Source organism: Microtus pennsylvanicus, chromosome 5 (assembly GCF_037038515.1).
Source record: "Microtus pennsylvanicus isolate mMicPen1 chromosome 5, mMicPen1.hap1, whole genome shotgun sequence".
Taxonomy (NCBI): domain Eukaryota; kingdom Metazoa; phylum Chordata; class Mammalia; order Rodentia; family Cricetidae; genus Microtus; species Microtus pennsylvanicus.
The window spans coordinates 108,041,665-108,065,022 of record NC_134583.1 but is presented as its reverse complement, the minus strand read 5'-3'; the positions used below and the strand labels follow the sequence as shown (position 1 = coordinate 108,065,022).

Below are 23,358 nucleotides of genomic sequence, written 5' to 3'. Positions count from 1 at the left end.
TAAACGGGCTGCACTTCTTTGACCATCACTGGTCTCACAGGATTCTTTTTTTCTTTTAAAACTGTATTTTTCTTTGTGCAGCAAACAGTCTTACTATCCATTCGGCAGTCTTCCCTCCCCCCTCCCCCTTTGCACACACATTGAAACCAGGGGCCTCTGCTGCTCTGAGATTTTTTTTTAAGTCTCTCTGTCTCTCTTCCCTCTCCTTTCGCTCTATCTCTCTGTCTCTCTCTCCCCGCTTCCCCCTCCTTTTCGGCGTGTGTGTGTTTGTTTGTATATGTGTGTGTGTGTGTGTGTGTGTGTGTGTGTGTGTGTATGTATGTGTGTATGTGTGCGTGTGCGCGCGCGCTTGTGATTTAAACCGGATGCAGGGCATCTGTGCTACTTGGGTTAGTGGTTCCTGACAGCGCTTTATCCTTCATGTGGAGATGGGAGGGGTAGTCCTGAGGTTCTGTTTCACTTTGATGCACCTCCCTCCCCACAGGAGAGTGTTAGCAATTTTCATTGTGGTTTTGAGACTTTGTCTGTGATGAACAGGAAAAGGACACAAGGAAGCTTTGTGAGAACTCAGTTCACAACGCTATTTGTGACAGTTATGATACTTTGAGAGTTTTTTTTTCTCTCCCATCTTCATCTCTGTTCGTTTCCCTTGGAGAGTTGAAATTGAAGTCAAGTTGTTCATAAAGAATGTATGAAGCTTCTCAACTTGAAACGTGTGTATATTTCACTTTCTTTGTGACTGTTAAGATCTAGGCTTGTGTGTGCTTAACATAGTCTTTTTGTTGACTTTCTGCTTTTCTTTAGACAATGATTTAAACCTGCTCAGGAGAAAAAAACTTCCTTTTAAAGTATTTCTTTGGAGAAAATAGTTGCCCCCTGTATATTTGAATACCAGTTCTCAAGTAGTGTCTTCTTGATTGGAGCTAACCGGGTTTTAAAGATCCTTTAATTTTGCTCATTTTCAGCTTATTATCTAGTAGATTATCAACAACAAAAAATTGATAATGACTGAACTAAAACAAATAAAATGTACTATTATAGTTACACATATGAAATTCCAATTCAGATTTTAAAGTGCTTATTTAAATAATCTTTTAACAGCAAACATTTATTGATTTAACTGACAGAACAGCCTGTGAATAATGTGACAGTATTAATTATTCTTGAGATTGTCAATGAAGAGGTTGAGTAATTATAATGTCATTAAGGCTAATATTTTGTAAAATAAGAGTTGGGGGATTGGAAAAAACCTTACGTTTTAATTCATTTCCGTATGATTGTTATTTTGAATGAAGGAGATATTAGATTCTGAAAGAAGTCTGTTTGGATCTCACAATAGGTACATTCCTTCCCCAACCTGTCTTCAGTGCACATCTCAAATTCTAACGTGTATTTTTTCCTTTCCTTTTCTTTATTTCTTCTTCCTTTTCCTTTTCTTTTTATTTTTTTCCCTGTTCACATGAGTGTCAAATGCCTGAACACTTTTGGATGGTGAATCTCCTGGCTCTGAACTTAAAAAGAGTTTTGCTGTCTTGGGACAGTTTAGATCTTATGCCATTTATATACATTTTGGCTGAATAGATTGTTTGTGCTAAAATGTCTTTGCTTAATATTTTTACTTGTGATGTCCGAGAATGTTTCAGAGACATTTCACTCATGAAACATCTGTCAAGTTTCCCCAAATTTATATATATATATATATTTTCTGTTCACAAGTTCATTTAAAAATGAATTTAACATTGGATTTGAAACAAATCTGTGTTCTAAGAGTTGATTTTACAGATGCTTTGGCTTCTGATAAAATAAAATTAGTGTTATGGATTAATTTGGAATTGTAATAATTGATCGTTAAATACCTTTTAGTTCATTTTTTCCATATTATTTTTCCTAGGAGGAACTGTACTCTGCATCGGCATTCTTTGTTTTCAGTATTTTAGACTAATAAATCTGTGTGCTTTAAAATTAAATATATTAAAGAGTAACATTTTGAGTAACTGAATATTTGTGATTGAGGGTGTGCCATGATGCCTATCTTAGGCTTTTTTAAATTCCACCTTGTCCATATAAACTTCTATTAAACTATATAGGGACTAGGCATAGTAAATATATATATATATATATATATATACATACATATATATGTATAATAAATGAATGCATTCCTATAAGCTTTTTAATCATTTCACACTGCTTTATTGGCATGAGGTATTTAGAACTAATTTCTAAAATACTGTATTTTTAATCCAATATTCAAATACTCTCGTATTCTGTGAAGGTTCTCACAAGGCTTAGAGTTTATAAGTGAGATAGTGAGATATTCTTTAACTTTCCTCAAACAATCTTTTAAAATTCTAAATAGTTTAGTCATGGCCCTTTTTTTTAAAAAAAAAACTGAAAAGCAAAGATTTTCAGGTCACACATGCTGAAAAGGATGGCTCATAGAATCAGATATGTGGGAAGAGTTCATTTTTCCTGAATACTCCAGTAGCATTACTCCAATCCTTATAGGGAGACTCTATTACAAGAAACAGAAAAAGAAGTCAGTCAGGTTTTAAATTGTGAAATTTGCTAGTTTGTTTTTATGCTGAGCATTTGGTTAAATAGCCTTTATTTCACTTGCAGTTGCATTAAACATAGTTTCTCTTACTTAATTTTGTGCCTTAGCTCTTTAACTCTTTAAGTATGTATTCCCAGTTGTCAATCACAAAATAGATTTTACATTCTTTTTCTCTTCACAGGCGCATAGTGTTCCCTTATTTTGGAAAAGCACGATTAAGTGTGGATTTGACTAAATTTAACTTGTTAGAGACAGATGGCTGCTTTAAACAGGTGTCAGCCTCACTTTTTCCTGCATTGTTTTGGAACTTGCAGTGGGTCACAAAGGGCTGTCCAAAGCAGGTGGCATCATGTTGAGTTTGTTATAGCCTCTTTAGTTAATTATTTCATAGGGAGAGGGTTCTTTTTCTATGGAAAGTTGAGCACTCCTGGTCTTTGAAGTGCTCCTGATTTGTAACCCAGCTCACTAGCTTTTCAAACTGTAGAAATTGTAGATTCATTTGCATCTATCTTTCCATCCTTGTAACTAATGATTAGCTGCCTTTGAGTCCAGAAAATATATATAGCAACAGTTATATAGTCAACTCAAATTTATCTACAGCAGAAACAGGTGGGTTTGAGGAAAATGAGATTTAGCTTACCTAACTTATAAAATTTTGCCATTCCTTACTTCAAAAATTTTATTGATAGCATTATCTTAATTTAACATATCGGAAAACATATTATTTTAGTTGGTTTAGTATTAAAGCTGAAACAAATTTTCTGACCAGAATTGCTATACATTTTATAGTGTTATTTTAAAAATGAAAATTTTTTTGTTTAAACATGTTAAGTATATGTGCTGGAATAAATTCAGAAAGTATCACCCTATTGATCTCTTAAGTTTATTTTTGACTTATAATTTTATCCTTTTATTGTGGAAATTTTATATATCTTATAATGGATACACCAGAGGGTGCTGTGCTGTTTGCAGTATAAGATTATTTTCACTAAAATGTGAAATGATTAGAACAGTTATGTAAAGAAAATCTTAACCACTTATGCATTTAAGCATCTGGCTTACTTTTATGAAGTTTAACGTTTAATACACTGCTTTTCTTGGCAGTTTTTTGGGGAAACCTGAACAGAGAGAGTATGTGTAACACATCAGGTCTGGTAATGAGCTATGGAAATGATCTCTGAGAGCACAGTCTTGGCACAGTCTAAGGTTAATACTTAATCTTATAGTTGTTACATTGGTTATATTGTGAGGCTATTTCAGTCTTATGCCCTGGAACTAGAGTCACGAATGGTTGAGAACCCACATGTGGTTGCTGGAAACTGAACCTGTTTTCTTAGCAAGAGCAACAGTGCTCTCAGTGCTGAACTATCCCCCCACCTGAGATTTTTCTTAGTGTCATTTTCCATCTTTTGAGTGGCTTCTTCCCTTACTGAATATCCTTTTACACAGTATACACTCAGTGGCAATCTATAAAACAGTAGTATTTTCTTCAAGAAAGCTTGGAAAAGTATAGTTACATTGTACAAACTTCAGTCTAGGTAATGATACACTTCTATCCCCAACTCAGCTATGATATTTAATGGTGATATTTTTGAAAAGAAACTATAAGCTGTAACAATTTGTGTGGAGGAATACCTTGATCCCAAAACTTCAAAAGAGAGTAGCATTCCCCCCCCCCCCCCACATGGCCTTACTACAGTAGTTTAGTAATTTTTCTTTAAACTACAATAGTTTAGTCATTTTTCTAAGATACAGTCTATGTAGTTTGTCATTTTATAAAACTGAGGTTTTAATATTTGTGGATATATTAAAACCCTTTGTATTTGAATTCTTATATTTTATATTAAAGTATATGTAATGAAAGTTGAGGAAATAACTTGTATTGGAATAATAGATGGATGGGACACCGTGTTCTAGGCTAAATGCACAGGCTTTAGAGTCAAAGTTTGGTTAATCTCATTAACTGTGTGGCTCTGGACAAGTTAGCTGTTTTCACTTAAACGATCTACTGACATATGTGCAGTGTCAAAGATAATGGTTAGTTTGAGAAAACATACTTAATGTCTATTAGATATTTCAATTAGGAAATATTGAGAAGATATTTCTTCCAGTCTTTTTGCTCCCTAAGAATCATCTTGATCTAACTATTCCTTTGGCATAAGGACTTGAGTTTTGAAAATTTTCTCCACTAATCTACTGTCATTAAATAATTATCCTCTTTTCTTAATTCGAAAAATTAAAACAAAGATCTGAAGCCATCCGTTATGGATTACCATTTCATAATCAGTTTTTCATTTTTTTTCATTTCAAATCTATGTCTTAGTTTTGCTCCAGGCCTATAATGGGCCCCTTTTACTCTGTTCATATACTTTTTCTGGCCTAGAGATTTTTATGTAGAACTAATGATATAATATTTCATTATGTCTTAGTCTTTCATTGCTTATTTCATTGTTCCATTTATATTTTATCTTCATATTACATATTACCATATTTGAAAATATCTGGAGTTTTCTTCATCAACTTTATGCTACATGCAATCTTTATTATGTACTGACAGTAAATAGTCTAGACAGTTTTAAAACAGGAATTCATTAGCAGTTATTCTACAATCTTATAATGTGCCGCTTAACTCTATTACTAGAGAGAAAACATGAGGTTACCTCTGATACATTTATTTAGCACTGATGCATAATTTATTAAGTCTACTTATGTAGTGAAGTAACTTTGAAACGTAACCCAGGATAACAGGATAACTTAAAATGTGAACTATTACACAATAAAATGCTATCTTTGGTCTCTTTAGATGTTAAGTTTCAAATAACATTTTCAAGTTGGCTGCCACATATAATGGGGCTGTTCAGTAGTTATATTGAATAGCTGTATTTCTCTTCTCTGGGCAATTTGACTAGTAATAAAGTATTTTTCTCATTTTAGAGTTATTTAAATAGTACTAATCTTAAACTGGAAATATGATTTATTTATTCTCTTTGTAGTCCAGGCCACCCTTAAACTCATGATCCTCTTGCCTCAGTTTTCTGGGTTTGGCGATGACCTGTGCCTTGCCACTGTGCCCAGTTCAGATGTGACAGACTTTCAAAGGAGCCTGGAGGAAGGCTAGGAAATGTGACTTAAATGGATATACTGTATTCCTTCCATACATCTGTTTCTTCTTGAAAATGTCTGCTTTCTTGAACAGAAATGTAACATTATTTACTAGTGATGCAATCTGGGTATTGTTTCTCTTTAAAAGGCTTCTTGCCCTGGGCCTGGTAGCACATGCTTTTAATCCCAAGCACTTGGGAGGCAGAGGCAGGCCAATCTGTGTGAGTTCAAGCCCAGCCTGGTCTACAAATCTAGTTCAGGACAATCAGGGCAACTATACAGAGAAGCAAATGTCTTGGGGGCGGGGGAATTTTTTTACTTCTGGTTATGTGTTGTCCTTTGGCAAAGTACTTAAGGGTTAAATGTTCAGGCTAATCCAAAATTAATATGTTTACACAGTTGCCAATGCCTATGGTGACTCTTAACTCCAGTGTTCTTTCTTTTATAGAAGCAGGTATGGCCAGTCAGTACTGCTTGCCTTTGTTTTATAGTGCCTGGTCAGGGATTCCCAAGGGTTCTTATATTTCCTGCTTAGGCAAACCTAAGTAAGGGATAACAGACACTTAACCAGGAACATTAAAACAGTGAGGCAACTGCCTGAATAAAAGCTAGGAAAGACAGATACATTCAGCAATGATAGAAAAGAAAGGAAAGAAGGTTACTAGTCCAGGAAGCAAAGGGCTCAGAGTGTGGCCAGAGTAGCATAAAGAAGAGGACAAAAGTACCCAGTTTGTTGCTTATTGAAACTGCAGGCTAGTTACATAAAATATGTGGATCTCAGTTTCTCCATCTGTGAGATAAACAGTGAGACTGTGTGATCTCTAAAACCCTTTGCAAACTATATATCCATGGCAGCATTAGCCAGGGAAGACAGAGTATGCCAGTGACATGGAAGCAGGAATTGGTGTGCTATTTCTCTTAAGGTTTTGAAATGAAAATGTAGCGTTTTACTTACTTGTAGACTTCCCTTTTTTTTTTTTTTTTTTGAGGAGAGCAACAAAGGAAACCCAGAGCCCAGTGATAATGCAATGCCTATGGCAAGGTCTCAAAGTTCTACCATTTTGGTGGTTTCCTTAGAGACTGGTGGCCAAGTGCTCTGATTTCCTCACCCACATGGGAGTGAGCTGAGCCTCACAGCTTGAGCTCCTGCTGGAACTAGCTTCTCTAAGTATGTGTGCCAGACATGTGTCTGACAGTTGGGGCTCCTGTTGCTCACCAGTGAGATATTTAAAACAGGACATAATTTCCCCAGTGTGTGGATAGACAGAGGACAGGGTGGGAGGGTGTGGGGAGAGGCAGGCGCTAAGGCAGGAAACATTTTTGTACTTAGGAAAGAGCATATATTTTGCTGTATCACAACTCTCACCAGCTTATATAGGGAAGTGTGTGAAAGATAGGGATTGTAATTCTTATTATTTAAACGTTGTTTTGAATGGTATTTTAATTGGTTAATATAAGCAGATTCAAGTTTCTGGCTCTCATTTGGATTTGTATGCTTGCTAACATTTGTGTATATGTCACATAACTATTATTCCTACAGTGGATCTGATTTTCTGCCCTCTGTGTTTGTACAGTTTATTTTACTGTGCCAAATCAGTTTAGAGACTCTTTGCTTGTTGGGCTTCTTCAAGCTGTGTACAGTGGCACATGCCTGCAATCCAAAGCCCCAGGAAGTTGAGGTAGGAGGATTGGAAGTTGGGGGGATAGGGCTACAATGGGAGCCTGTCTTGAAAATTCTCTTTCCTTTCATTCTGTAACTGTGGACGAATGGGAGTGGGTGCTGAAGGGGAACAAGACACATGCACATTTAGAGACTATATCTCATTTCTTTTAAATACCAGTGACTTGTGTATTCCCCCCCCCCTTTTTTTTTACTACATTGTGAAGTCCTGGTTGGGGTGGATGTTGCAAGGGCACAGAGTTTGGGGAGATGGGAGTAAGAAGTGGTCAAAGAAGTATGATTTCTTCTGGATCTTATACCTTTTCTGCTGCAGTATTATTGTACAGAGTACATAGACTTCTTAAGGATAAATATTTTATTACTTTACTAAAATGTTTATTTCATTAAATTATTTTATTATTTTCAAGATAAAGTATCTGAAATGTCTATTCATTAGTACATTATTAGACTAAAAAATCTTTTTCAAGAGCTAGCATTGTGCTTTAGGAATGTTCACGTGTGATTTTTTTTTTTTTAGTTTTTGTCTTTGTATTTATTTATTTATTCATTCATTCATTTATTCATTTTAAGTGAAGGCTGGCATTGAACTTTTGAACATCCTACCTCAGCCTTCCAAGTTCTGGGATTAAAGGTATGGTGTGCTATCACACCTGTTTCCAAGTGGCAAGTGATTTCTTAATCTAGCTCCTTATACTTTGTATAGATGCATTTGTGGATATATCTTTGAATAACACAATATAACATTTTCTTCTGCTTCTATTTGTGGTGACTTTTTTATACTATTTTATATTTATTTATTTATTTATTCATTTATTTATTTATTTTTGATTTTTCCAGACAGGGTTTCTCTTTGTTGCTTTGGAGCCTGCCCTGGAACTAGCTCTTGTAGAGCAGGCTGGCCTTGAACTCACAGAGATCTGCCTGTCTCTGCTTCCTGGGTGCTGGGATTAAAAGCATGCACCTCCAGCACCCAGCTTTTTGTGCTAACATTTCAAAGAGCCAAAGAGTCTGTAACATTAGACTTTTACTTATTAGCTTCTGATTGTCTGATGCATATCTTGACAACAAGTTTTGATAAAGTATCATCCATAGGGCTATTAATAAAAAAGCTATTATAATAGCAATCTCCTTTAAAACTTTAAATATACTTACAGCACATATTTTAATGTGGTGTGGAGAATATATTTTATGTACATTTAATATATGAAGGATGAAATAAATTTTGATTTTGTGATTATATTGCATAACTCTAAAGGACATTTAAATGTCTTGTTTTAAAAAAATTACATTTTTAAGATGCGAGTAAAATGGAATTTGGCTTAGATACTTTATTTTATGAGTGTGTATATTGTGCAAATTGAGAAAGTTGTTTTAATACACATTTTGTTGAGGGCTGTAGAACATCATCAATTGTTTTCTCCTCACTGCCCCATGTACCGTCATCATTTTGGAGTCACGCCAGAGGATTTAGGGCAGATGTTAAGTTTTCCAGGTGACCTCTGTGTGAGGTTGGTACCAGTTTTTATCGGTGTTTCTCATTGTGTGGTGAGTCTTGGAGGCTCCATTGGCTAAGGGTACGTGTGCAGAGTTGATAGGGATGGAAAGTACAGTTCATTTCAGTTACAGTAGGGTTCAACGGTGTGTGCTGCATCAACATCCCACCATTCTGTGCTTAGGAAGTTTGCTGAGTGGTGCAAGTTTTGAAACTTTTAAATGATATTGAGTGAGTAACTACAATAAATGTGGTCTTATCTCCAAGCAAAGCCAGCTGCCCTCCACGTGGGGTGTGATTCTTTTGTTTTTGATTTGGAAAGAGAATATTTTGATTAGTTTTAAGATTGCATGAACAGTCTTATTTTATTTGGAGTTTAAAGAAATGCAAGTGACCAGGGACTGGAGATGACGATCACAGTAACTTGTGAGAGGAGGCTAGTGTTTTGATCCTGATACCCAACTCCCCTTTTTTTCCTGTAGCTCTAGATAGCAATAAAGTAAGATTTCCTTCGTACACAGTGTGAGCTTTTTTGTAGAGTTGTGCTTAGGTTAGTTTCCATTGCTGTCTAGAATTTCCCTTGGATACATTATATGAAAACTTTGGAAGTTGTAGTTTACCTTAGGATTTAAAAACCTTTGAAATGATTGCCCGTAGGCAGCACCCCATGCTCAGAACACCACTTTGGTCTGAGGAAATGGAGTGAAAATGAGAGTAAGTGGGAATGGGATTGTGTAATTGGAAGCACTACGATACAGAGAGGAAAAGAGGTGTCGTTCATTTGAGGGCTGTATGTGATTCCCAGCTTGCCATATACAGCAAACCTAATACTGCCACTGGTGTTTCATTGTAAAACATTCTCTCAGAATGTAAGACATAGTTGGATATTTCAGTATATAAGTTTTTAATCTTTATCAGTTGTTTAATAAAGGATTTATGTAAGTTGAGTATTTGGTGCCATTATTATTTTGGTTAATTTAGGAATTATGAACTGGCCTAGATTTCTATTAGATTTTAAGATGTATTTTGAAAAGTCAATAAAGGAGTATGTTAGATACAAAATTGCATTTCTCCAATTATATGAATATAGCTTTATTGTTTAAATTATAGAAGGCTACAAAAATGATGAATGATACTTGGGCATATGGACAGGATAAAAAATGGTAGGAGGTGATGAAAGATGGATGAAATTAGTAGGAAAATTATAATTAAAGATTAAACAAAGGTAGGTGAATAAATCACTTAGAATAGTGGAATAATCAGTTAAATGAGATATCTATAGGTAGATATGTTTATAGATATAGACTATGAATTTTAACTAGTAGGAGAAGGCGAGGAAGAGAGTCCCTAGGTTTTGTGAGGTTTTTTTTTTTTTTGTGTGTGGGGGGTACCACATTTAAATTTTTTTCACAAATATTTACAATAAGGCTTTGTTACCTTCATTTTTTGTTGTATAAAATTTAACTATTTCTAAAAGTTATGTATAGAAAAAGAACAACTTAAGGTGTTGCATCAGCATCTTGTTTTTATTATTATAAAAGAAATACAATATTAGTATACAAAGTAATCAAAATTCACATCTCCAATTGGAATCTCTGATTATCTTACATTAAACTGTGCACTTGGGAATATAATTTGTAGTAATAAGGGGCGGCGGCAGGGCTGCGTCCCCAACACCCCAAGCCGCCTGCCCTGCCCGGCTAGCTTATGCCCCGAAATAATTACACGGACACTGTATTCATTTAAACACTGCTCTGGCCCATTTCTATCTAGCCTCTTCTAGGTTAATTCTCACATATTAATCTAGCCCATTTCTAATCATCTGTGTAGCGCCCCTAGGTGCGCTTACCGGGAAGATTCTAGCCTAAGTCCATCCTAGGTCGGAGCTTCATAGCGTGCGTCTTCCCTGGAGCAGGTAGCATGGCGTCTCTCTGAAGTGTCTGCTCAGGAGAGGAGAGCTGCGGAGTCTGACCTCACTTCCTCTTCCTCCTGGCATTCTGTTCTGTTTACTCCACCCACCTAAGGGTGGGCCTATGCAATGGGCCTAGCAGTTTCTTTATTGCTTAACCAATGAAATCAACAGATTGATATATGACACTCCCCCATCAGTATTGTATATGTATTATAAATATACTTAAACTATTTATATTTCAGAATATGTAAAAGATACCCAAGTAGAAGAGTATAATGAACCTTGTGTACTTATCATTTCACAATGGACTTCACAATTAATATTATCTGTTATTAAAGCTATGCAATAATAGTGTGCCTTGGTACATGCCTGTAGTCCCAGCTACCCTGGAGGTTGTGGTGGGTGGCTCACTTGAGCTCAGTAAATTAAAGGTAGATAATTTAAAGACTTGTTACTGAAAGTAACTCCAACTCCTCCTTATTCTTTGATGCTTAGAAGAAATTTACAATTTAAGAACTATTTCAATGGATTTTTAAAACAATGATAAAGTATTTTAACATGATTGACCTTCATATTGCTTCTTCTAAGAACATTAAATTAGAAAATTTGTTGTTGCTTGCTGTTAAGCTGCTAGGTTAAGTAATTTGTTTAGTAATACCAGGCTTCTCTACTTGAAATTTGATTTAGTGGAAAGGGAGTGAGCCCAAGGACAGAAGGCCATGTTTTAAGGGTAGAGAAAAGTCTTGAGATAAACCTTCCAGATGTGATGGAGTTCATATCTGATCTGCCCTTGTTCCAACTTGTTTATGGGAAGGTTTGAATTAAATAGTTAAGAGCCATTTGTAAGTTGTCAAGGGAAGAGGAGCAGCTGCTCTCTGGAATATTCAACGTGCTGAGACAGATGTGTTGCTTGGTTGTGATGTCAGTTGGTAGGGTGTTTGCCTAGCATGTGTAAAGCCCTGGGATCTTTCACCAGCACCGTGTTATTTATGGGTGCTGGCAAGTGCTTGTAATCCTAGCACTGGAGAGGCAGAGACAGGAGGATCAGAAGTTTGATGTCATTCTCAGCTACATAGTAAGTTTTTAAGTCCATCCTGGGTACATTTGTGGTACATCATGAAGGAAGGGACATCTAGAAACTGATGTACTTCTTAGTGGTATGGTTCAAAACAGTGATGTTTTCTGTATTCAGTATTTTCATATAATACATAGGCTTACTTATTCATTTATATGTTTTTGTTTGACTGAGGTAATATAGTCATGAATGAAACATTTTTTCCATGTTAAAAGTTTAGAGCAAAAACAAAGAGCTACTTCCCATCTCTAGATTACCCTTCTTTTGGAATATAATCTGTGATGGAATAACATGTGTTACAGATTGTAATTATTGACATTTGAATGAACAATACAAAATGTAGACATGAATCTTTATTTAAGACTGATTTTTATATCAGATTATCAAATAGACATATTGAATAATTTTAACTTACATAATAACTTTAATTGCTAAAATTTTATGATCTAAAGGTTTTAGTGAAAATGTCTATGACTTAAAATATTTTGTAGCATCTTTTAAAATATATTTATTATATAGTAAGTATCCAGGCTATGTAGTACAGTGATAGAAAATAACTAAAGCTACGTTGTTATTACATGATCTTGTCCAGTAACTAACAGTGATACAAAATAACTAAAGCTATGTTGTGTTACATGATCTTGTCCAGTAACTAAACTTCCATAAGGAAAAATTTAAATAGCTAGGGCTAGAGATAGAAATATTCTATCTACTCATGGATAGAATATTTGCCTTGTGTAATATAACCCAGAAAACAACTGATTATGGATTATAATGTTAATTAATGTGGTATTTATAGAGGATTTCATTATGAAACTAATGCAGTGCCAACAGAAGCATTAGTTGTAGTAACTTTCTCTGCATTTGGAAACCAGGTACAGAAAGCATAATTTTATTTGGTTTTTATTATTTTACATTGCAGAAATATCAATAAAGAATAGGAAGGAAACTTTATTCTGATTAACCTTTACAAGTTTCTCCCATCCTCTCTTTTAAATATGACTGCTACTGGGATGTGATATAATTTAAAAGGCAGGTGTTTCTAACGTGAGAATAACACTGATGGATATTTATTCTATTTTGGAGTAACCACCTAACACTAAACAGCTGTAATTTGGAGGAATTCCTGTCTTTTCATATATAAAGAGGAACATTAGTCAAAAATTCATTTGGGTGCTTTAGAACCTGATAGATTTTGTGTCTGGAACCTCAAATGCCATATGATGAATGCCTTATTTCTTTTATGCTCAACTTGAGTCCCACCTCCCCTCCCCTCCCCTCCCCTCCCCTCCCCTCCCTCCCTCCCTCCCTCCCTCCCTCCCTCCCTCCCTCCCTTCTCTCTCTCTCTCTCTCTCTCTCTCTCTCTCTCTCTCTCTCTCTCTCTCTCTCTCTCTCGTTTTTCAAGACAGGGTTTCTCTGTGTAACAGTTCTACCTGTCTTGGAGCTAGCTCTTGTAGACCAGGCTGGCCTAGGGCTCACAGAGATCTGCCTGCCTCTGCCTCCTGAGAACTGGGATTAAAGGTGTGCACCACCACTGCTCAGTGAATGTGTCTCTTAACACAGTTGCATGTGTTTTCAGATGACATACATATGCCAGTTCTGCTAGAGACATAGCTAGGATATCTTCATCTTAAAATCTGAGTGCATACATTTCATGTGCACTTTGAAGGTTATCTGTATGAACCCCTTCCCTATCTCCTCCCAGATGCTTTAAAGGTAAGAAAGCTAAGAGTAAGTGACTTCTACGATGAACCTCATACACTTTGCTCTGACACATTTCATATAGCTAGTGTAAAACTTTTCTTGCAGGCAAACACCACAAGTGTGGTGCTTTTAAAATTCTATACTTGTATTTTATATTTTTCATTTCCCTATTTTTCTGGAGAATCCAAATATTTAGAAATCTACATTCTAAATTTGAGTGCTTTTAAAAAAATGTACAATTGTAAGTTTGGGTATAAGAATCATTTAGTTGTTTTGTTTTGCGATTGTTTGGAAGTAAATTATATCCTTTAAAACCCCTTTAAGGTTGCACAATAAATGAAAATACAGTATTGAAAACTATATTATTGTCCCTGTTGTTTGTAATTTTTCTTTGTGTGTGAAGTTCTCAAGCTTGGTGGGCTTATTTCCACTTTTGTACATGGCAGTGGAGTGTAGGATCTTACCCACTTTGCATCCTCTCTGCCACTGAGTTACCACCCCCCTCCCCAGCTCTTCTGATTTGAATCATTCTGAGGATTAGTATGAAAATCAGTTTGTTAATTTAAAAAATGGAAATGCTTGTTCTTGTGGGTTACTCTATAGTGAAGCCAAAGTGACACTTTTTGACTTATTGGTATATATATATTTGAATCTTGATATAGTTCACACACGCTGAGACTTGCCAGGCTTGGTTTTAAAGGTGTCACAGTACTTTTAGATATGAATGAGCACAGTAAGAGAATACACCTGTGAACAGACTGCCCTAGCTCCACAGCAGTGGGGACCAATGTATTCAGCCATAGTGTTTTATCATATTTACTTTTGTAACTTGAGGTTTTGGAAGAATACTTTGTTTACCAGTTACTAGTATGAGACTAGTATGGCAGGAATAATTACCAAGACTTTGGATTACTCCTCCTGCCTCCCTGTTGTAGAATTAGTAGTAAATCTTTGATCTCGAGCTTGAACTGAATCTGCTTTCCTTTTTGTGATAAAGGTGCATAATTTGAGTGTTAGTACTGTTAGTTATATGGAACACTCCATCTCAGATTCACCGAGAAAGTTGACAGGTGAGCTCTCCAGCACAAACTGATTTCTCTGCAGTCTAATTTGTGGCACCAAATCTGAAAGATACATTTATATAAAGCAAGAGCAGGTTTCCTATGGGGGAAAACCATTTGTCATTTGCTCTTAACAAGGTAAATCCCCATAGACAGACCTTCTTGTAAAACTGTTCCCGTTGGATTTATTCTCACCTTCAATAAAAAGGGAGATATGGTAAACAAAGGTATGACGAAATATTAGTGAGCTCTTGCATTTTTGTTGGAAAGTTCCCAGTTCTTACTCTCTGAGGTTTAAAACAGTACCATTTCATATGAATTAAGTGGGACTCAGAATAGAGCACACAGTGTTGATTTGTGCTTAACTGATGATCTTGTTTTGTGGAAAGTGATCAGAATAGTTTATGTTTACATTTAAATGTGTCTTCATTGATAGTGTATTTACTGGTCCATACGGTGGAAATTAGAAATATAACTCAGATGAAAAGAGGGCCAGATCCTTTCAGGCAGTGAATTAAAGCCTGAACATAAAGAGTAAGTTACTAAGAGTTGGGACTAAACTGTTGAGTCTATTGTGTATACAGGGGGAGAGTTTAAAACAGGAAATGTGCTCTTATATCATGAATTTAGAACCTGAGTATTTATATTAATGTTTCTTCTAACAGTTAACAGTTTTTCTTTTTTCTTTTTCTTTTTCTTTTTTTTTTTTTCGAGACAGGGCTTCTCAGTTCTGGTTGTCCTGGAACTCATTTTGTACACCATGCTGGCCTCAAACTCAAAGAAATCCTCCTGCCTCTGATTCCTGAGTGCTGGGATTAAAGGCATGCACTACCATCGCCGGGCAGTTTTTCTTTATTTTAAAATATAACTTACAGTTTTATATTTCTCTGGGTCAGAATCTTTTAAGTCAGTGGTTCTCAACCTTTCCAATGCTGCAGTCCTTTAAAACAGTGATGTCCCCCAACCATAAAGTTCATTTCATTGTAATTTTGCTGCTGCTATGAATTGTAATGTAAATATCTATCTATAGCATATCTGATATGCGACCCCACAGGGGTCATGACATGAAACAGATTGAGAACCACTGTTTTGATGATTCCTCCTTTCCTATTTACCAGAATAATTACAAAGCATTTATTCCATTCTACATTGTGCTTCAGAACTGCTTAGCTTTGGCCATGTGGAGATAGTGTCTCCCATGCGTTCATGCTCACACTTTACCACTCTCTCTGCAGTGCCCTTTCTCCAGCCAGCCTGGCTCAGCTGTACTAGGAGCTGATTAGGAACATGAATCTTGAAACGAACACACCCGCGTTAGAATTCCAGGTCCCACTACTGACGACAACCCTTGGCAGACTTCTTCATGTCTGAGATAGAACTGACAGTTCTGCCTTGAAAGATTGTTTAGGGGGCCCCATTATATGATGCAAATAAAATCACTGTGCTTGACATGGAAGTGAGCAAGTAAGGGAGAGTTGCTGTCCCTGCCCTGCATGGTTTCCTGAACGGTGTTCTGCTAATTCTGTTCTCTTTAACACTTTGTCTCAGTCTTCATCTTTTCTAGAATGCATTTTGCTCCCTAATGCATTTTTCTTATGGAAGGTTAAGAGTGATCCCGAACTTAATGGGCTCACTTGTAACAAACTTGTTTTCCAGCGTACTAATTAGGAATTGTGTTTTATAGTTTTGTTTTATGAATATTTGACATTTTCAAATTGTAAGCTTCTTGAGGGCAAAGATTATATATTCAATTCTGTAAGTTTGATTCTGTAGTGTTCTTTCCTAGTAGAAGAAGCCAGTCATTAATTTGTTGGCTAAGCCTCAGATTGTAATTTGTAATCAACTATTTCATCACTTATTATATCCAAAACATTTAATTATGATTAGAATAATACATTTTTATGAATATCATTGCATAGATTTACTTTTTTTCTGATAAATAAATCATTGCATATATTTACTTTTGGCATAAATGAATAAATTTTTGACATTTTGTTAAATACAATACCACTTAGTTAACAGTAGATTTGAATTGACTTTAAGTCTCTTTCTGTCTTTTCAAATGGCATTTTGTTCCCTCACTCTATATGCACATATGAATTCCATCTGCCTTTGGGTTTTCTATAGCATCTTGGCAAAGAAATATTAGCAGTTATGGAATGCTTTATCAAGTCTGGTTGAAGTAGGCTCGTATTTCTAATTCTGCTTATTATATGAGAAAGTAGAGTATTGGGGGATTTTGCCTTTGGGACGCCACACTGTATACCCCAACCCTGTGTGTCTCTCTCTGCTACCTAATTTAACTGTATTCACTGGGATAGCAGCAGAAACAGCCTCTCCACTGCTGAAATTGCAGGCAGAGCATGCCTGCCTGTATTGTTTATGAATTTTGGGATCCTAACTCCAGCTATGCACTTGTAGGGTGAGTGCTTTCCCCTTTGAACTATTTCCCCAGCCTCTTTTAGTCTTTAAAAATGAAGACTGTGTGTGTAAAATGCACATTTGTGTGCAGGTGTAGGTGCGTTTGCTGTAGTGGATGTGAAGGTAAGAGAACAACCTCTGGGATCATGCCGGAGACACCTACCTTTTGTTTGAGACAGGGTCTCATTGGCCTGGCATGTTGCCAGGGTAGGTTCCAGAATTTTGCCATCGCTGGCATTGTAAGTGTACACCACTATACCCTTTGGTTTATGTGGGTTCTGAGGATCCAGCTCTGGTCTCCCAGCCACTTACTGTAGACAGAGACTGCCCAGACCCAAAATAATCACGCAGAAACTATATCAATTACAGCACTGCTTGGCCTATTAGCTCAGGCTTCTTATTAACTAACTCTTATATTTTAAATTAACCCATTTCTATTATTCTGTGTATTGCCACAAGGCTGTGGCCTACGGGGTAAAGTTCTGTCTCCTTGGGCAACTACATGGCATCTCCCTGACTCTGCGTACTTTCCCCCCTACCTCTGCTTAGAGTTCCTGCCTTTGCTCTATTCTGTGCTGCCATAGGCCCAAAGCAGATTCTTTATTAACCAATGGTAATAAAACATATTCACAGCATGCAGAGGGGAATCCCACATCACTTACTGAATCATTTCCCTAGCCCTCGTTTCCACTTTATATCATTGCATCTTTTGAGCAATTACTGACACAGTGAATCAAGAAGTGAACTGTTGATCAAGCAGTGAACAAAATTGATTAGGCCTCTTGTCATAGAAGAGTTATCAACAACTGTAGTTAAAGAAGAAAGAAAATAAATGGGAATAGATGATATTGGCTGGTTGTAAATGTTATGGAGAGGGATATGGTAAGGAAGGATGTTAGAGACAGATTAAGAGGGTTAAATGGGCCCTGCAGACTTTGAAGACCTCAGAACAAAGACAGAGGTGGGCCTTTGGGTATTTCTTCAAATGTGACTGTGTGTGTTAAACTATTGATGCTTGATTGATAGAATTGCTATACTAGCAGTTCAATTTTTTCTTTCATTTGTTCTCATCATATTCTACTTTTCTGTTTGGGCCTTTGATTTAAAGTTTTATATGTTTTTCTCTGAAAAAGTTTTTTTTTATGTGTGGTTATTGACTAGAAATACAAGTTTTTAAAGAATTGGCACTTGAGAGACTTGAAAAATAAATCTTTCATGTATCCAAGTTCAACGTTCTTCTGAAAAGCCTATTAACTATTGCTAAAATGTATTCTAAGTACCTAAACAGAGTGCATGTGCAAAGGAGAAAATATAAAAATTGTGAGGACTACAGTGACCAGTCTACAACTTGATTGGTTGTTTCCTCAATTTGCTTATGTATGACTTTAACCTGGAAAAATGTTTGTTTATTATAGATTTATGTTAAAAGTACCACACCTGTCCTAGAATTTTAAGATCTTTGCTTATGTGGTATAGCCATCATATCTCATCTTTAATTATAGTCATGAGATAAATGTATTTATAAAACTTTGGATGTGCAAATAGACAAAGGATTATTTAGATATAAAAGTTACTGTTACTGATGGAGGCATGTTTTCTTAAATTTTGATTTTTTGCCTAATGATTTTCATTTGATAATTTTAAGTGTAGATATTTTAAGTCATTTGATATTTTTAACTGTAGAATTTTCAGTGTGCTCATGTTAAAATCATATTTTCATTTAATTCATTGGAAAATATTCAGCATTATTTGCCATTGTGAAATACACAGCTTCATATTTGAAGCTATTGTTACACATGGTACATATATTTAATATTAGGTAAATATGTATTTTATAGCATGTAAGTAAAAATTAGTGGAATTTTTGTGCATCATTAAACCAAAGCCTTTTTATGAACTTCTGTGATTATATATGCAATATTATTTAAATTGTTATTACATTTTTTTTGTCTTTGTACCTACAAATGTACATGCTACTGCATGCTGTGGAGGTCAAAGGACAACTTGAGAGAGTAGGTTCTTTCCTTCCACCATGTGGGTCCTAGTGAAATAATTTGAAGAAGCAAACTGAGGAAACATTGTTTTATGAGAAAGGAAACCTTGGGTTCAGATTCACAACTGTTAGAAGGAAGGAGAAACCTCGTATGTATGTCCCTTGGGATGTCTTTTCTTTTTTCTTTATAGTTGAAAAGATATAATTAGTATTGAGAGGAAGTCTCACCTTTAACTCATTGGTCACCCACCATACTTAGGTGATTTATCAAAGGCAGAGAGATCTCTATTTAAAAACAATTATGAAAACAAAATCCATTTAGAACTTAGTTCTAGTTAACATTTACTTAGGATATTTGATTTATAGAAAGTAAAATTAGAAAGGTAGGGTATGAAGTATGATAGGGTGACAAAGCCAGGATTTATAAAAGAAGGCAGAATTGTATGGCGCACCATGTTTTCAAAGCTTCATGGCTTAGTTTCCTTTAAGGATGTCAAGTTTCACAGCACAGCTGTATGGCCTCACGAGGGAGGGACCAGGGAGGACCAGAGAACAGTCTGCAGCATATGCACTTCACTTATTTTATGTTGATCCCAGTGCCTTTTCCTTAATTCTACTTAACTAGATCCTGAATATCAAAATGTCATACACCTAATTTAGAACTTCACTTCTATTAGATTGCTGCGGGAGCTCCTTCTGCTCCTACAGCCAATAGCCTTTAAGATACCAGCCCACTTGGGTATGGTCTCTTTTTTTTGCTTTAAAAAGCAGTGGTAGCCCTGCTCTCTCTTGCTTCCAGTTCCGCTTCCGGCTACTAGACTCTGTTCCTGGTCACACAGAGGGCTGTTGTCTAGGACAGTGTTCTGTAAGTTTTCCCCTTAAATAAATAACCCTTTTATTAATCATAATTCCAAACTGGTGTGGGATTGTTTTGTGATTTACGTATACATTAGATCAGTTTTTTTTTTCTGAACAGATTGGAACAGTGTATTATATTTGTCAAATAATTGACCAAGAATTAAATAACTGCTTTGGAACTTAGTAAATTTGCTAACACGTGCCCAGTGAATAATATATTTCTAAGTCATATGTGGCTTTAGTAACTATTGGTTACTATGTATGTATATTTGTAATATATGTATTTTAATGTTTTGATCTTACTTATGGAATCAGTATTGAAGTTGCTTCAAAAATATCTTCATATTAACAGTCTCTTTAGCTTTAGAATTAAAAATTTATTAGGCAAGACCATTAGAAAGCATTCCAGTTATTCTTTGGAAATTAAGTAGAGTCTATACTTGGTTTTTATATCATGTGTCTCCTGATATCCCTGAATCCTGGAGATGAGGATTTTTGAGTTGTTGTACCTTAAGAAGTAAGAATGACACAGGAAATATAACATTATTGGATGTATGCTTTCTGTCTGTTTTCTTTTAGCTTCACGTCTGTAAAGCGAATCTGCATGTGTCTTTCTACCAGTTCTCCCTCATTCCCTTCCTAGTGTGTGTTGTCTCTCTCACCCTTTTTTGGCTGACTTCTTATTTGTTCTGTTTTCAGGTTGGCTCTATTTACAAACTGTCACTTCTAAATCTTAGATCATCTCTAGGCTCAGACAGAATTCTTAGGTCAGATGTTGCTCTTCCATCTCAGTGTCCTGCAGCTCTTCTGCTGGATTCACTGTCCTTTGTTCTGGGACAGTTGTTCCACATTCTCCTGCTTGTTGCTTCTGGATGCTCTGAGAGAAAGTTTCCTTTGCTTTGCTCCCGTAGTGTGTAATGAGAAGTGAAAGGAATCCTGAGAGAGAACCGTGGCTCTTTCAAAGTGAGTGAGGTGTAGGGCATTGACAGATGGGAATGTTCCCAGCTCTACGTGTCAGTAGAAGGGCCAAAGGTTGTGAAGAACATGGAGAAAGTGGCCATCTTAAGTCTTTCAAATTTGTTTTTAAGGATAAAAAATTGCAGGTAGTATTAATTTAACCCAAATGTCATTGGAAAAGCCTGAATACATTTTTAAAAGTTGGGTTGTTATTAAATAACTTACTTTCTCCTGTATAGTCTTTGATATTTTTGATATTACACTTTTGTATTTTTTCTCCCAGTACTTCATGAAAAAGGCCTCACAAGTGTAAGCACACAGGTAGTACAATGTCTTCTTGAAAGCCTTCCCTATTCTATGCCACTTCTCAGTGTGCTTCACAGAATTTGTTTAGTAGAATTTTATTGACAGACTCTATGATTTCCTTCTCTAATTGAATGTAAATAAAATAATGTTGTCTAATGCAGTGAAATTTGTGTGAATAACTTATTCACTATTAATCTTAAAAGTGTAGAAATTTTGTGATAGGATACATAGATTCTGGAATTAATGTAAACACATTACTGATCAATTGAGATGAATAGAGTAAAGTGAAATTTAGAATTTTTTTTTTTATAATTCATTGCTACTACTTTTGTAACTATTGGCTTGCTCAGTTTACTTTTCTATTGTTGGACCTATAGCAGATTTTGAAAACTCAGACTTGGCACTCTTCAACCCCCCTGCCCCCGCCAAAGCTTCCTGAGTTCTTTTATATAAATTATATCCTTTTAGGTGACTATATGGAAAGAAAAACTTCTAGTGGTAGGTGGTATAATTGAAATGTAGATCATAATCTCTGTTTGTTTTACCAAATTAGTCAGGAGTTCTGAGGATACATTTTGAATATTTGTGTATGTTTAGCATTTCATCTCTTTGTTAGAAATCTCTCAGTGTGACTTGTTTTTAATAGGATGTGTCTTGAATTGTAGACCAATCACTCTTGAAAAGTATTAAGCCCTTTAAACACACTGGTCAGCCCCACAGAGGGAAGCCTACAGGTTTATTAGCACTGCCTGGCCTGAAAGCACAGCATACCCTTTTAGGTTGCACAGCAACAGACTCCTAGCAACCATAATAGATTGAATTTCTAAGAGTGACTGGGCCGGATGTAATAATAAGGCAAGAGGTACAAACAGTTGTCATGGTTTTCTTTTCACAGCAAGCTAGTTTGATTTAGAGAAGCTAAGCTTTTCAAAAATGGGCAAACTTCTAATAAAACTTTTACTGTTTGTGCATAGGACTTTTGGTATTACCATAGCAATAGCGATACCAAAATTTAAGAGTCATGGATTAATAATATGCCCATAATAAAATAATGTTACAAAAATTATTATCTAAAGTTTTCAGGAGGAAGTTTTTAAAAGCACATTATCATAAACTTAAATTAGATTCAGAACCAAATAATCCTAGTACCCCCTTTAAAAATAAAAACATGTTATTTATGCTTTCTCTTTTTGACATTCTATTTTTATTTTGTTGCAATTACCTGTAGTTTTATGTTGTGATATAATTGAACATTCATATAAAACTGATCATCTTACAAACTTCAAAACATTATAAAAAACCAGGTTAATTTAACTGCTTTGTAGTTGTAAGTCAATTGAAGCACAGTATTTATTAATGAAACAATAAAGAAGTAAAGTATTTAATTTTTCACAGTGATAGTAAAAGCACTGTGGTTTGTCTAAAAATGTAATGTCTTCTAACTTGTCAGCATTCTTTCTTTTCAGCCATTAGTTGTGTGTTTCCTAATGTCGCTGTGTCTGAAGAAGGATGCTGTCATCATCATATAGCTGCTGGAGTTGAGAGTAGAACTATAGCCTTTGACAGCAATAAGCTGTAAATATACACACATGCTAATACCCCTGATTTGTTCATCTTTTGTGTCAGCATTTGGAAAAGATGGTTAAAGTGGCAGTTGGAGTAAAGACTAGCAATTACAGTAAAGAGCAGAAATTAGGTATTTGTGACCTATTATATTTCATTAAAAGACTTCCTTATTAAAATGGCACTGCTTACTCTGAGTACTTGACAGCTGCCCAAAACAGATTAGAAAACACACAGTTTCAGCTAAAGGTAAAACCAACCTCTTAAGCTGGCTTATAGCTTAGAATAAATAAATGATATAGAATAAAGTCATTTTTAAACAATACATTTGCTTTTGGGAGAAATGTTTGTCAGTGGCTAAGTCGTGCACTCCGTTAGCATTCGTCTCGGAAGAGCTTACCAGCCGGATTTTCCCACTGAGATGCTTTACAACGCTCATCTAGGATCACACTAGCTTCCTACTAGACAATCTAGGGAGCAGCATGGCTTCAAGTAAGCAGTATTTTTTTTTCTGCCCCCACCCCAAGCACAGCTTAGACTTTAGAAGCTCCATTACTAGGTTACTTCTATAATATTCTAAGTGTTCTTTATTTCAAGCCGGATTAGCCCCAATGAGTTCAATACTTGAACTTTAGGCATCCCCTTCACAGTAATGACTTGTTTGCTTTCTCTTCTT

The 23,358-nt window shown here is 35.7% G+C and overlaps 1 protein-coding gene across 6 annotated transcripts in view; it reads left to right on the top strand.

The window, feature by feature from the left end:
* Rfx3 (regulatory factor X3) overlaps positions 1–23,358 on the top strand; it is a 248,446-nt gene that overhangs the window by 1,181 nt on the left and 223,907 nt on the right. The window lies entirely within an intron of this gene.